This window comes from Arachis ipaensis, chromosome B3, assembly GCF_059453495.1.
Source record: "Arachis ipaensis isolate K30076 ecotype BB chromosome B3, ASM5945349v1, whole genome shotgun sequence".
NCBI classification, from domain to species: domain Eukaryota; kingdom Viridiplantae; phylum Streptophyta; class Magnoliopsida; order Fabales; family Fabaceae; genus Arachis; species Arachis ipaensis.
Window position 1 is genome coordinate 105,603,668 of NC_142438.1, and position 17,086 is coordinate 105,620,753.

Below are 17,086 nucleotides of genomic sequence, written 5' to 3' on the forward strand. Positions count from 1 at the left end.
TGGATTCTCTTCTGTATTGCTTGGGAGAGTACTAGGAGGGATTTCAGTGATCTTTTTACTCAGCTGGCCCACTTGTGCTTCCAAATTTCTAATGGAAGACCTTGTTTCATTCATGAAACTTACAGTGGCCTTAGATAGATCAGAGACTAAATTTGCTAAGCTAGATGGATTCTGCTCAGAATTCTCTGTCTGTTGCTGAGTGGATGATGGAAAAGGCTTGCTATTGCTAAACCTGTTTCTTCCACCATTATTAAAGCCTTGTTGAGGCTTTTGATCCTTCCATGAGAAATTTGGATGATTTCTCCATGATGGATTATAGGTGTTTCCATAAGGTTCACCTAAGTAATTCACCTCTGCTATTGCAGGGTTTTCAGGATCATAAGCTTCTTCTGTATAAGAAGCCTCTTGAGTACTGTTGGATGCAGCTTGCATTCCATTCAGACTCTGAGAAATCATATTGACTTGCTGAGTCAATATTTTGTTCTGAGCCAATATGGCATTCAGAGTATCAATTTCAAGAACTCCCTTCTTCATAGGCGTCCCATTACTCACAGGATTCCTCTCAGAAGTGTACATGAACTGGTTATTAGCAACCATGTCAATGAGTTCTTGAGCTTCTGCAGGCGTTTTCTTTAGGTGAATGGATCCACCTGCAGAAGTATCCAATGACATCTTTGATAGCTCAGATAAACCATCATAGAATATATCTAGGATGGTCCATTCTGAAAGCATGTCAGAAGGACACTTTTTGGTCAACTGTTTGTAACTTTCCCAAGCTTCATAGAGGGATTCACCTTCTTTCTGTTTGAAGGTTTGAACATCCACTCTAAGCTTGCTCAGCTTTTGAGGAGGAAAGAACTTGGCTAAGAAAGCCGTGACCAGCTTATCCCAAGAGTTCAGGCTATCTCTGGGTTGAGAGTCCAACCACACTCTAGCTCTGTCTCTTTGATGAGCGGATAATTTATACGCTTTTTGACATTGTTTTTAGTATGTTTTTAGTAGGATCTAGTTACTTTTAGGGATGTTTTTAATAGATTTTGTGTTAAATTCACATTTCTGGACTTTACTATGAGTTTGTGTGTTTTTCTGTGATTTCAGGTATTTTCTGGCTGAAATTGAGGGACTTGAGCAGAAATCAGATTCAGAGGTTGAAAAAGGACTGCTGATGCTGTTGGATTCTGACCTCCCTGCACTCAAAGTCGATTTTCTGGAGCTACAGAACTCGAAATGGCGCGCTTCCAATTGCGTTGGAAAGTAGACATCCAGGGCTTTCCAGCAATGTATAATAGTCCATACTTTGGCTAAGAATTGACGACGTAAACTGGCGTTCAACGCCAGCCTTCTGCCCAAATCTGGAGTCCAGCGCCAGAAAAGGATCCAGAACCAGAGTTGAACGCCCAAACTGGCACAGAAACTGGCGTTCAACTCCACAAATGGCCTCTGCACGTGCTACACTCAGGCTCAGCCCAAACACACACCAAGTGGCCCCAAGAAGTGTATTTATGCATCAATTACTTACTCATGTAAACCCTAGTGACTAGTTTATTATAAATAGGACCTATTACTATTGTATTAGGCATCTTTGGACGCCTGGTTCTTAGATCAGAGGGGCTGGCCATCTCGGCCATGCCTGGACCTTCACTTATGTATTTTCATACGGTAGAGTTTCTACACTCCATAGATTAAGGTGTGGAGCTCTGCTGTTCCTCAAAGATTAATGCAAGTACTACTGTTTTCTATTCAATTCTTCTTATTTCGCTTCTAAGATATCCATTCGCACCCAAGAACGTGATGAAGGTGATGATTATGTGTGACGCTCATCATCCTTCCCCCTTATGAACGCGTACCTGACAAACACTTCTGTTCTACATGAATTAAGCTAGAATGAGTATCTCTTAGATCTCCTAACCAGAATCTTCGTGGCGTACGCTAGAATGATGGCTGCATTCAAGAGAATCCAGAAGGTCTAAACCTTGTCTGTGGTATTCTGAGTAGGATTCAATGATTGAATGACTGTGACGAGCTTCAAACTCGCGATTGTTGGGCATTAGTGACAGACGCAAAAGGAGGATGAATCCTATTCCAGCATGATCGAGAACCGACAGATGAATAGCCGTGCCGTGACAGGGTGCGTGAGCATATGATTCACTGAGAGGAGGGGATGTAGCCACTGACAACGGTGATGCCCTTGCATACAGCCAGCCATGGAAAGGAGTAAGACTGATTGGATGAAGATAGCAGGAAAGCAGAGGTTCAGAGGAACGAAAAGCATCTCCATTCGCTTATCTGAAATCCCTGCCAATGAATCTACATAAGTATCTCTATCCCTTTTATTGTTTATTTTAATCTAATAAAGTATCATGTTTAAATCCGCCAAACTGAGATTTACAAGGTGACCATAGCTTGCTTCAAGCCAACAATCTCTGTGGGATCGACCCTTACTCACGTAAGGTTTATTACTTGGACGACCCAGTATACTTGCTGGTTAGTTGAACGGAGTTGTGTCCACACATAGTAAAGAGCCATAATAATAATTCCATACAATAACAAAGAGTACTACATTAATGTGATCACAATTTCGTCCACCACTCTTACAGCAAAAGGGAAAAACATGAGCCTGTAGACTTCAGGATTTACTCCATTAGTCTTAACAGTATCACATATCTGCAAGAATTCAGTTAAGAACTGAAAAGGATCTTCAGATGGAAGTCCATGAAACTTGCAGTTCTGTTGCATCAGAGAAACTAGCTGAGGTTTCAGCTCAAAGTTGTTTGCTCCAATGGCAGAAATGGAGATGCTTCTTCCATGTAAATTGGAATTAGGTGCAGTAAAGTCACCAAGCATTCTCCTTGCATTGTTATTATTTTCGGCTGCCATCTCCTCTTCATGTTCGAAAATTTCTGAAAGATTATCTCTGGATTATTGTATTTTAGCTTCTCTTAGTTTTCTCTTCAGAGTCCTTTCAGGTTCTGGATCTGCTTTAACAAGAATATTCTTGTCCTTGCTCCTGCTCATATGAAAAAGAGAGAACAGAAAAATAATAATAATAGGGGTCCTTTTACCACAGTATAGAGGTCCCTGTGTGAGTAGAAGAAAAGAAGAAGAAGAAATTCGAACACAGATGGAAGAGGGGGTTCGAATTTGGGTGAGATGAAGTGTTAGTAGATGAATAAATAAATTGAAAGAGATAAGGGAGAAGAATTTTCGAAAATTATTTTGAAAAAAGGGTTAGTGATTTTCGAAAATAGTTTTTGAAAAAGGTTAATAGTTTTTTCGAAAGTTCAAATAAAAAAAATAAAATAATTAGTTAATTAAAAAGAAATTTTTGAAAAAGAGAGAAGATATTTTCGAAAATTTGAGAGAGAGAGTTAGTTAGGTGGTTTTGAAAAAGGTAAGAAACAAACAAAAAGTTAGTTGAAACAAATTTTTTGAAAAGATAAGAAGTTAGGAAGTTAGAAAAGATATTTTGAAATCAAATTTTTGAAAAAGATAAGATAAGAAGATATTTTTGAAAAGATATGATTTAAATTAGTTTTGAAAAAGATTTGATTTTTAAAATCACAATTAATGACTTGATTCACAAGAAATCACAAGATATGATTCTAGAACTTAAAGTTTGAATCTTTTTTAACAAGGAAGTAACAAACTTGAAATTTTTGAATCAAAACATTAATTGTTATTGTTATTTTCGAAAATTTGATACAAAAATAAGAAAAAGATTTTTGAAATATATTTTTAAAATTTTCGAAAATAACTAAGAAAAATGAAAAAGATTTGATTTTTGAAAAAGATTTTGAAAAAGATAAGATTTTCAAATTGAAAATTTGATTTGACTCATAAGAAACAACTTGATTTTTAAAAATTTTTGAAAAAGTCAACTCAATTTTCGAATTTGATGAGAGAAAAAGGGAAAGATATTTTTTTGATTTTTGAATTTTTTATGATGAGAGAGGAAAACATGAAAGTGATGCAATGCATGAGAATTTTAGATCAAAACATGTGATGCATGCAAGAATGCTATGAATGTCAAGATGAACACCAAGAACACTATGAAGATCATTATGAACATCAAGAACATATTTTTGAAAAATTTTTAATGCAAAGAAAACATGCAGGACACCAAACTTAGAATTCTTTAATGCTTAGACACTAAGAATTCAAGAATGCATATGAAAAACGAGAAAAGACACAAAACATGAAAATGCAAAGATCAAACAAGAAGACTTACCAAGAACAACTTGAAGATCATGAAGAACACTATGAATGCATGATTTTTTCGAAAAATGCAAGATGCACATGCAATTGACACCAAACTTATAACATGACTCAAGACTCAAACAAGAAACACAAAAAATATTTTTGATTTTTATGATTTTCTAATTTTTTTTTGTATTTTTTTTTGAAAATTATTATAAAAAATAAAAATAAGGATTCCAAAATTTTTAATATGAATTCCAGGAATCTTATGCTCTTTAGTCTAAAGCTCCAATCAAAGGGTTAGGCATGGCTTAATAGCCAGCCAAGCTTTAGTATGTATTGATACTTTTCATGTATAGAGCAACTAAGTATGTGAGAATCTCTTCATTTGTGATGGTAAGTTGAAACCCCAGTCCAAAAAATTAGACATGGCTTACAGCCAGCCAGGATTAAACAAATCATCATGAAACACTAGAATTCATTCTTAAAAATTCTGAAGAAGAATATATTTTTGAAAACATTTATTTTAAAATTTTTTTTTTCGAAAACAAAGGAGAAGATTTTGAAAGAATTTTGAAAAAATTTTTGAAAACCTTTTGGAAAGAAAACGAAAAGAAAGTTACTCAATCTGAGCAACAAGATGAACCGTCAGTTGTCCAAACTCGAACAATCCCCAGCAACGGCGCCAAAAACTTGGTGCGCAGAAATTGTGATTACACTTTGATTATGTAAAATTCATCGCTCTTTCTTTCCCTGGTAATGGCGCCAAAATCATGATGCCAATACCATGGTTCACAACTTCGCACAACTAACCAGCAAGTGCACTGGGTTGTCCAAGTAATACCTTACGTGAGTAAGGGTCGAATCCCATGGAGATTGTTGGTATGAAGCAAGCTATGGTCACCTTGTAAATCTCAGTCAGGCAGATACAAAATAGTAATGGGGTTTTCGAAAATAATTAATAAAATAGTGATAGAAATACATATGTAAATCATTGGTGAGAATTTCAGATAAGCGAATAGAGATGCTTTCGTTCCTCTGAACCTCTGCTTTCCTGCTATCTTCATCCAGTCAGTCTTACTCCTTTCCATGGCTGGCTTTATGTAATGCATCACCATTGTCAATGGCTACTTTCGGTCTTCTCTCGGGAAAATGATCCAAATGCCCTGTCACGGCACGGCTAATCATCTGGAGGCATCACCCTTGTCAATGGTTACATCCTATCCTCTCAATGAATATGGTCAACGCACCCTGTCACGGCACGACTATTCATCTGTCGGTTCTCGATCATGCTGGAATAGGATTTACTATACTTTTGCGTCTGTCACTACGCCCAGCAATCGCGAGTTTGAAGCTCGTCACAGTCATTCAATCCCAGAATCCTACTCGGAATACCACAGACAAGGTTTAGACTTTCTGGATTCTCATGAATGCCGCCATCAATCTAGCTTATACCACGAAGATCCCAATATCTCGGACTCGGTCCCCTGTATTAGTAATCTAAGAGATATTCGTTCAATCGGAGGTAGAACGGGAGTGGTTGTCAGGCACGCGTTCATGGGGAATGATGATGATTGTCACGTTCATCACATTCAGGTTGAAGTGCGAATGAATATCTTAGAAGTGGAATAAGTTGAAGTAAATAGAAAACAGTAGTACTTTGCATTAATCTTTGAGGAACAGCAAAGCTCCACACCTTAATCTATGGAGTGTAGAAACTCTACCGTTGAAAATACATAAGTGAAAGGTCCAGGCATGGCCGAGAGGCCAGCCCCCAAAACGTGATCAATAGTCTCCTAAGATGAACAATGGATAAAAACTGAGACCAAAGATGTCTAATACAATAGTAAAAGGTCCTATTTATAATAAACTAGCTACTAGGGTTTACAGAAGTAAGTAATTGATGCATAAATCCACTTCCGGGGCCAACTTGGTGTGTGCTTGTGCTGAGCTTGAGTGTTGCACGTGTAGAGGTCCTTCTTGGAGTTGAACGCCAGCTTTTGTGCCAGTTTGGGCGTTGAACTCCACTTTGCAGCTTGTTTCTGGCGCTGGACGCCAGAATTGGGCAGAGAGCTGGCGTTGAACGCCAGTTTGCGTCATCTAAACTTGGGCAAAGTATGGACTATTATATATTTCTGGAAAGCCCTGGATGTCTACGTTCCAACGCAATTGGAAGCGTGCCATTTTGAGTTCTGTAGCTCCAGAAAATCCATTTTGAGTGCAGGGAGGTCAGAATCCAACAGCATCAGTAGTCCTTCTTCAACCTCTGAATCTGATTTTTGCTCAAGTCCCTCAATTTCAGCCAGAAAATACCTGAAATCACAGAAAAACACACAAACTCATAATAAAGTCCAGAAATGTGAATTTAACATAAAAACTAATAAAAACATCCCTAAAAGTAACTAGATTATACTAAAAACATACTAAAAACAATGTCAAAAAGCGTATATATTATCCGCTCATCAGCTCCTCAATTAATCCTCCATATTTAACAATGAGGGTGTCTTGGATAGTTGTGCACAATAAGGCCAACTGGCTCATCACTTCGGTTAAGCTAGCCATGACTTCCCCTTGCTTTTGGCAATGAGTTAGAAGTTCTTGTTGTTCTTGCATTAGGGGTTGGAGAGATTGGTCCAATGATGGTGGTGGTGGAAGAGATGGTTCATTGTTTGAGGGAGGGGTATTGTAGTTGGAAGGTGGTTCATATTTGAAAGTCTTGAGGTGGTGTATAAGGAAATGGTAGTTCTTGGGATTGTCGGTGTTGGAATGGTAGTGGCTCTAAGTATGGTTCATATGGTGGTTGGTATGGTGGATATGAATTGGGATCATATGGAGGTGAATGGTGGAATGAGGCTTGTGAGTAGGGTTGTTGGGGGCTATATTGAGGGAAAAAGTCATATGTATATGGTGATTGTGGTTGACAACCACAATGAGGATCACCACATCCATTAGGTTGATATACATTAGGAGTTGGATTGTACCCATAAGAAACCAGAGGAGGATGTTGCCAAGAAGGTTGTCCATAAGCTTGGGGCTCCTCCCACCTTTGATCTCCAAATCCTTGATGCATATCCTCATTGAAGCTTTCATTTCCTACAACATAGTTTGAACCAAACTGATAGCCAAAGTGATGAAAATTCATAGTAGCAAGAGAAAATGAAACCAAAAACTAACAAGAGACAAAGAAAACCAAATCCTAAAACTAGCAAAAGCTATCAAACAAACCAAAAATCAAGCTATCTACAATATTAACATATATACAATAACCAATAACAAGCACACATTGTAATTCCCCGGCAACGGTGCCAAAAACTTGAAAGTGAGAGATTTTTACCAGTTCGAAATTTAACAAAATAATTTCGTTGTGAGTATAGCCCAAACTGACAATCGATCCTCAATCAAAGTTTAATTTTGTTTGTCACAAATGCAAACCCAATAAAAGTAACCGAGAGTATCACCCCCGGGTCGTTCTCCCTAGGAATTGCAATCGAATGCTCAATTATTGGTTATGGGGTTCAAGGGGATTTGCAAATAAGGGGACAAGAAATTAAATGGCAAGAAAATAAATAAAACAACTAAATAAAACAATTACTAAAAAGAGACATTCATGGCAAGGATTGAGAATATAGGCTTTATATCCTAGTCATTAATCATAATACAATACTTAACAAGAGCTAATTGAATTATCAAGAAAGTCAAATAGGACTAGTTAATCTCAATCCATAAGTCCTAATCAACTCACTAATTGAATTATCAAGAGATTAGAGTCAATGGAAACAATATTAACTAACAACTCTAGATCACCAACATAAGTTGGGTATTAATGACTCAAGATTTTCTAATTTCTCTTTCCAAGCCAAGAATGCTCAAAAAGCTACTCTAAACCTAAGCCAAGCATTTTGTCAAACACTTGGTAGGCATAAAAGGAAACCATAGTAAATTGTAAGAAATAGTAAATCTACAACTACCAATTGCAAGAAAATAATAATAACAATTCAATTAAACAATAAAGGAACATAAAACATAAATTGCATTAAATGGAAATCAAAGTGACAAGAGTTCATCAACATAAAAGAGGCATAAAAAAAGGAAATTAACAAGAGAGCTAAAAAGAACAAAGATGTAGGAACAAGAAATTGCAAAGAAAACTAGATGAAAATAAGAATTAAAGACTAAACCTAGAAGAGATCTACCCTAAATCTACCCTAATTCTAGAGAGAATAGGGAGCTTTTCTCTCTAGAAACTACCTAAAGCATGATCCTAAGTTAATCTAATTGCTCACCCTTTGTCCAATCCTGAATTCTGCATCAAATAGCCTCAAAAATGAATTGGATTTGGGCTTGGAAAGCTCAGAAATCGCCCCCAACATCTTCACTTTAATGAGGTCACGTGACCAGCGACACGCGTGCGCGTGGTCGATGCGTGCGCGTCGCTGGCAAATTTCCCCATCACGCGTACGCGTGGGTAACGCATGCTGATAGCGAAGAATTGTCGTGTCGGTCTAGAATTTCTCTTATAGAAATAAGAACTTCGTTGTAAGCATAGCTCTAAACCAACAAACAATTCTCACATAAAAAATTTGAGTTGTCACAAGTACAAATCCCAATAAAAATTAATCGAAGTATTTAAACATCGGGTCGTCTCACAAGGAATTGCAATGAAGTGTTTAATTATTGACTATGAAAATGCAAGGGGGTTTGATTTTATAGTTTGACAAGAAAAGTAACCAACAAGAAAGTAAATGATAAGAACTAATAAAATAAAGGAAAAAAACTCTTGGCTAAGACATGAAAAATTGAGATCACCATCCTTGTCTACAAACCATATATTGACAATTGTGAGGAACCAAGCTCATTAAGTTTACTTCTATATTTAAAGTATGTCAAATGGCTTGATCAACATCAATCCATAGGTTCTAACCTAGCTACTAATTGACTTAGTAGTAGGCTAGAGTCAATGGTTATCAAATTGATCACTAAGAGTTCTCAAATCACCAATTCAATGAGACCCAATGACTCAAGATCACTCAATTCCCTTAGCCTAGACCAAGAGTAAAGAAAACTACTCAAAAACTAGTGAAAGTATTTTAACAAACACCTAGAGTGCAATAAAAGTAAACATCACAACATGCAAGAATTAATAAAACCCATAACTATCATAAGCAAGAGATCAACAATAGCAATGAAGATAAACGTAGAAGAGCATGAAAACATAAAATTGCATTAAAGAAAATTAAGATCCAACAATGGTTCATCAACATAAAAGAGGGAAAAATAAGAAATCACAAGTAAAACTATAAGAGTAAAGATGTAGCAACAAGAAATTGAAAGGAAAAACTAAATTAAAACAAGAATTGAAAGTTGGATCTAAGAGAATTAAACCTAAACTACCCTAAATTCTAGAGAGAAGGGAGAGCTTCTCTCTCTAGAATTTTAACCTAAACCATGATAAAAACTCAACTATGGCTACTTGGTTCATTCCCCCTTCAATCCTTGCACTACAAGAAAAAAGGTCTATGGCCACGGTTTTTTTTTGCTATGCTTTAAAAGCGTAGCCAAAAGTGGTCTATGGCTATGCTTTTATGAGGGTGGCGATAAAATAAAGATTTGGCCACGTTTTTTTTGCTACACTTCAAAAGCGTGGTGAAAAGTGTCAATGGCCACACTTTTATGAGAGTGGAAATTGATGCAAGATTTGGCCACGCTTTTATTTGTCACGCTTAAAAAGCGTAGCCGTAGAGGGAAACCGGCACGCTTTTAAAGCATAGCAACAGAGTTTTGTTATTGCGGCGTTCGAAAAGTGTAGCCGTTTATGAGAAGCCTTTCGGCACGCTTTAAAAGCATGGCCAAAAGGTTCCCCCGGAAAAAAAAAAGTAGGGATAAATTAAAAAACCCCTTCTTCGTTTAAAGACTTAGCGAAAAAAGTCACCACAAAAAACTTAAAGAAAAAGGTTCATTGTGCTCTGCCCTAACCCTTTCTTGTTCGTGGTCTGCCCTAACTCCTCCATCAAAAGCCCCAACGCGACGAGACACTCACTCCATTGTGCCCTAACTCCTCCTCCTTCATTGTGCCTCGCCCTCACCGCGCGACGAAACTCTGACGACACTCCGTGAAGAACGACGCTGCGATCGCAATGCCTCTGCCGGAAATCCCTCTTCTGGCACTCCCAACCCTCCTTCTGGGGTGACTATCTCTAGAAGTGACTCCCTCCGCTCAGACGCCGTGGATGCTCCCCTTTGCCGCTGCTCCCTTCCGTCGCTACAAAACCCTAACCCCCTAACCCCTTCCGCGCCGCTCCCTTCCTGCTTCTTGCTTCTTGTAAGTCCTCTTCTTTGTAAGTCGCTCAGCAAATCTGATGGCTACATTGTGACGAAGCCTATGACGACAAAGAGTAGTAATGAGGGTGTTTTTGTCGCATTTATCATGTCGCTCGCCAGGCCCTTACTGGTTGGTAATTTCATCTTTTATTCTCTCTGTCTCATTTCATATACTTCGTATTTGCATGTGATTTTTATTCATTTCCTTAGTGTGTGATTTTTGTCTCCTCGTTCAAAATCAATGTTTTTTTTAATGATTCAAGGGAAGCTTTGTTGAATTGATTAATCGGTTTAAGTGTTGTCATGTTGAGCTGGTTAAGCAAGTTGCAAATAAAAAAGATTGTTCCTTTTTTTGTATTAAATCGCACTGTAATTTAAATATTTGGGGTTTCATGATTCGCATTTTTATTTGCATGTCTGCTTTGTTTGAAGATTTTTGACTTGTTCATGCTTCGAATTTGATGATGCCGTTTTCCTTGTCTGTGACTTGTGAGATCAATTTTGGATCATATGAGATTGCACTCTTGTAGAGGTTCCTCCTTGGGTTTTGGTTCATTGCGCAAGATCTTCAGCTGCTAAATGAAAAATTGTCCTTCTTAATTTTTTTCTGGACCAAGCCTCTAATTATCTTGTCAAAAAACCATCATAGTGATTTTATGACTGACTTTGTTCTTTTACTTTGTTTGCGACTTACTAAAGAAATCTGTTTTGTATTTAAGCCCGGGACAAGAAGTATAGGCAAGCTATTACTGCCGCTAGCTCTGGTAATTTTCTCTTACTGGCTCACTGTATCTTCATTTTGGTTATTTTAAATTGGTCTCTATGATGGTAGTGACTATAGGTTCATTTGAACTATCGTGTCCTATGTTCATGTGTTGGAACATATGAGTAATGTAAAACTGTTAAACTAATGAGGTGATTACATTGGAGTATGCTTCATTTTGCTTCTGATCAACAATAATTTTCAATATACATGGACTCTAGCTCATATCTTTATTTTTATTTTAGCTATAACAATATATATACTCTTGTTACTTCTAATTAATTACCATTTGTCAATTAGAATCTATATCCAGAGGACATTATGACCTTTATATATATTATATTCACCAACTTCTTTGATGTGCCTTCTTTGGTGTCTTCTCATTGATGAGTATTATGGATTTTTTAATCTGTTTATTGGGCATCACATACCACTGTACCAGTAAATTTGAACATGAGACATTTGCAATTTCAAATAGTAACTTTGAGGATTTGATTCCATTTGAGGAGTGTATTGAGTTAGCAGTTGTAAAAGCCCCTGATTATTATTTGCTGTTCACTCATAATGGTTGTACCTTCAAGTTAGTTTTCATCCTCTACATAGAGCACAATTTACAATTAAATTCTTGCTAAAATTATTTAAAGTTACTTATATATTTGAATATTATTTCATTTTTGTCAATTTAGAAGTAGCTATTTGTTGTCGAGACCATTGTTATCATCACCAAACATGAGTTCATGGTCCTATGTTTTCATTGAGTTTTGGTTTATTTGACTGAATCTTAGTAGAAATGAAGCAGGAATGCACCATTTAGATGTTGCATAAGTTCCTGCACGAATTGTAAAATTAACTTCCAAAATTCAATCCTTGGTTTAAGATTCTTTTCCTTATAAACACACTTCTCTGAGTTCTCTCATCTTTCTTTTATTTCTTTCTCATGGGTTAATCCATTTCCTTTCCTAATATATACGAAATTCATGCAAAGATTAATGAGATATATATTAAGAGAAAATTAAAGGGATGAATAATTGATGATGAAGGGCATTAGCCGTAACATGATTTTCAATATGTATATGTATAATGTATTGTTATTCCTATATTATTTTTATTTTAATTTAATTTTGCCTCCGACAGAAAGCAACAGAAATCTTCAAAATTAATCAATTATCTAATAGCTACTACCCAATATATTGAAGCTGATTAATGAGTACTTAGTAGTATTAGCTTTATCCATTTAACTTTTTATAGCTGACTTTATTATATGTGCCATGCATAAGGCTTTCATGCTAATATGTTGTAATTTACTTTGGATAAATAGTAAAAAATTCTTGTTTCTCAAATTCAGGGAGCAATCTCACAAATTCAATTTCTTCAAAGCTCTACAATTTGCACCACAAGACTCCAAGAAACTTGTTAGTTTTTGCTACGTCTGCTGATGGTATTACCACTTTTTTCTTCCTCCTTCCCTGTTTTCTGAATTTCGTAAAGGCTTTGAGAATTGACGCTACTGGTGTCTTTGTCTTGAATTATTGGATTATTATTACTGGATTTGGATACTAATTCTTGTCGATTGCCACTGTTTGTGCTTTTAATATTGAATTTTGTGAATTGGTGCATTTGGTTTGCGCTGTCTTACTTGAATACACTTGCACAACTATATATCATATTGATGTGGAGGTCTTTCAAGTGTTCTAAGCTGTCAGAGATATTATTGCAATTAAATAAGTTTATTTCCTAAAATATTCAACAGGAAAAACTTGACTCAGTTCATGTCTTCATGAATACCTATTTGTTTTCAGGAATTTTTTTTATGTCTGCCAGTGATGCAGAACCAATAAGACATTAAGGCTTGATTTGGTAAATTTTTTCTGAAGAAGTGCTTGTGCTTTTCAAAATCACAAGCTCCTCATTTGCGTTTAGTTTAAATATGGAGTAATTAAAATACCATGTAAAGTAAAATAATTACGAGAAATAATGCCATGATGATACGTAACTTGTATCTGTATGTGTCAGTAATATATTTTGTTTTAAATTTTTCAAAAGGTAAATGTAATTTTGATTTGTAACTACTGCCCTAGATGCAAGCAATGCAAGTAACTTAACTATATTTCTCTTTACTTTATACTTTTTGTAATTCCCTTCCCAAGAAAAAAGTAATGTATGGCTCAGAGCAAAGAGTTCTAAATTTTATTTATGGATGTGAATCTCATGGATATAAGATTCCTTTATGTAATTTTATGGAGATATGTTTGTAATAGAATTCAACTACAAGTGTCCATTTTTGCATTGTTTACGACTTTTATTTTTAATTTTTTATTGATCCTTTTTCTTCATTTCTTATTGTTTTGGTTTAATTTTCATACAAATTTTGTTAATAAAGGAGCAAAAGCATGAAAAATCTCTGCATTAAGAAAATCTCAAGCACAGGTGAATTTTTGTTAATATACCGGGTAAATATGAGGGAATAGATCACAGTAAGTGAAGTCATGATTTTGAGCATCATTAGTACACTTAGTATAATAAAGATTATCCTGTATGTTACTTTGATACACTTGTTTGTTTGATGATAGGATAAATAGAAGCAGAGAAGCAGAGAAAAGTAGAGTTGGAGAGCCAATGTTGATGGCAAAGTTTGAATAAACGTTGGCAATGAACCAATGCTGTAAGAAAAAATTGAAGAAACAACATTGGAGGGAATGTTGGTGATCCAACGTCTACCCCAACGTGCGTACAGAAGAAGCCTGAAAAAATTTACAGCCACGCGTACGTGTCCTTCATGCGTACGCGTGAATGATGAAGAAATGGCAAACCACGCGTACACGTAACACACGCGTACGCGTGAACAGTGAAAAATGACAAGCCACGCGTGCGCGTCACCTACGCGCACGCGTGAAAAGGCCAACGTTGGAGGTAATGTTGGGGATCAAACGCTGGGTCCAACGTCCGCGATGTCATCCATGGGAAAAATTTGATATGACGCGTACGAGTGGGTCACGCGTACGCGTCGATTGGAAAAAAGCAGCATGCACGCATGCGTGTGGGTCACGCGTACGCGTGGATTGAAAAATGTTGGAGTGGACATCTGCATGCCAACGTTGACTCAAATGCGGATGATAGAGCCTGGGAGCAATTTTTAACACTGCAACATTACTAAACGCCCCACTTACACCGCTAGATCATAAAAGCAAGCAAAGCCCATCAAACGTCACTCAATCCATGGCACAAGAAGCATCTAGATTAGGAATTTTAATTCATTTTTGTAATTTGAATTTTCATCTTTGTAAGCCTATATATAGGCAGTAGCTGGATTGAAGGAATCATTCTGGATTGGAGGGGAGTCCAGGATCATGCATTAACATCCCCTGACACACACCTTTCACGCACTTTTCTTTCTTTTCTTTTCTTTTCTATTAGTTTAATTTTAGTTTGTAATTTCAGTTATGAATTTAGAGTTTCCATTTCTATTTGAATTATAATTCTTCTTCAATTTTTTGCATTTTCTGTCTTTTCTGTTAGAATAGAGCAATGAACTAAACTAACTCTTTTCAATGGGTTAGAGAGCTCTACTGTTATTTAATGGATCAATTGTAATTTTCATCATGCTTTCTCTGTCTTTCCTCTTGGTCTTACTAGAAAGCTTTCGATCTTAATTCAATTGAACAATTGTCTCGACGGAGAAATTGTTCATAATTGGATTCCCTCGGAGCCTCATGCTAGAAATGCTTTCTGACATTGGATTAGGTTGGAGGTTGGATGGATATAGTGACATGTAATCCTACCAATACTTTGATCTATGAATGTGTGTGGTATAATCAGTGACCAAGCTTCATTTTTTCCTATGAACAATTAAACCAAGACATTGGGAAATTGTTCAAGCTTAGAGAGATTGGTGAGCCAAGACATTGGGATCCAATCACTTAATATTGCCAAGAAGATCAATGAATGCATTGATTGAGGAAGAGATGAAGATGAACTTGATCCAGAGAATTGCAATATCTCTTGATCCCAATGTTCATTTTATTTTTCTTCTTTTACTTTCTGTCATTTACTTCCTGCACTTTACATTTATGTCAATTTACTTCTCTGCACTTTACTGCTTTTATTTACTTTGATGCCATTTACTTTCCTACTGCTTATCACTCCAAACTGAATTGTCTAACTAGGCTAATCAACTAACTATTGATTGCTTAATTCGTTAATCTCTGTGGGATTCGACCTCACTCTTATAAGTTATTACTTGACGACAATTTGGTATACTTGTCGAAGGGGAATTTCGTAGTGATACAATAATTCTTTCATCACCAACCACCTTCTCCTTTCAGAGGAAAACATTCTGAGGGAGAGTGCCCTACCACCTTCCTCTGGTTTTGAGAAATATGAGTGAGAAGCCCAGCTTCAACTCTCACATCCGAACATAAGCGGGAGACTGCCACAGCCCCTACGACGGAGAATAATGCACATCGTAAGCACATATTTAATCTTAGAGACCACTGTTCATAGCACACTTCCACTCATACTCGTCACAACCATCATTAATTCAAAACTTTCTATTCCAAACTCACTAGTTCGTCACTTTCTCAATTCATATACCATTCTTTCTTCGCACCCCATCAAACCCATCCTCAGCATTCTAGAAACCTAGGCTTCTGTCCTCTAACTTTTCAAAATGATACCAAATTAAACCTCCTAGATCCTATCCCATGTTCATGTATCCAAAACTAGACCCAAGAGTCTTAAAATGGTGTTATAAAAGCTTACAACCTTGTTGGGAAGATGGTATAGTTGAAAACAAAGTTAAAATTTGAGAAACAGGGCGTGTGCGTTCGCACAGGGGTGTACGCGCGCACGACCAGAAGGAGTTTCAAAACTTGTGCGTGCGCATAGGGGTGTGCGTACACTGATAAATGAGAATTTATGTTGGTTCAGAATTTAATCAAAACAAGAATCAATTCATTGGTAGTATAGTCCAAACCAACAATGAATTCTCAAGATCAAATATTAAATCCAATACAAAATAACCGAGAGTAATTAAACCTAGGGTCGTCTTCCCTAGGAGTTGCAACAAAATATACAATTATTGGCTATGAGAGAGAGCATGGGGAATGTAAATAGCAAGAGAGAGTAAATGATCATGCAAGAATTAGAAGAAATCAATTAAAGGACTCTTGGCAAGAAGTGGGTAATCTAGGTTTCCTATCCTAGTTGTGGACCACAAACATGGCAATTGTGTGGAAGCAATCCAAACTAGTCAATCCTCCTTGAGAATTAGTCAAAGGGTGTAATTGATCTCAATCCATAAGTCCTAGTCAACTCACTAATTACTTAGTGAAAGACTAGCATCAATGGAAACCAAATCAATTAACCATTCTCACACAATACGGAATGGACATCCACAACTCAATTCCACCCAAACATCCAATTTCTCAACCAAGAATGTGAAAATTAAACATGCAAGAATTTAAACATCAAAACAATTAAATAAACATGCAAGGAAGTAAAAAGGCAAAGCAATAAAAGTCAAAGCAATTAAATGAAAGAAAAGAAAACTTAAATGCAAGAAACCTCTTGGCAAGCAATTGAGAAATAAGGCTACCTATCCTAGCCATTGACTACAAACACATGATGATTGTGAAGAGTTAATCCTACTTAGTCAACCTTACATCGAAGATAAGTCAAATAGGCATAGTTAATTTCAATCCCTAAGTCCTGGTCACATAGAGTCAAGGGAAACCAAATCAACTTACTACTCTAATGTATCAAATAAAAATGGACATCAATGACTCAAGGAACATCAAAGTCAACAATTCC

The 17,086-nt window shown here is 36.5% G+C and overlaps 1 non-coding gene across 1 annotated transcript; it reads left to right on the forward strand.

The window, feature by feature from the left end:
* The first annotated feature begins 726 nt into the window (after positions 1-726).
* Positions 727-834, forward strand: LOC148571916 (small nucleolar RNA R71). Its single transcript, XR_015907799.1, has one exon. It is a non-coding gene; the product is annotated as a small nucleolar RNA R71 (small nucleolar RNA).
* The last annotated feature ends 16,252 nt before the right edge of the window (positions 835-17,086 follow it).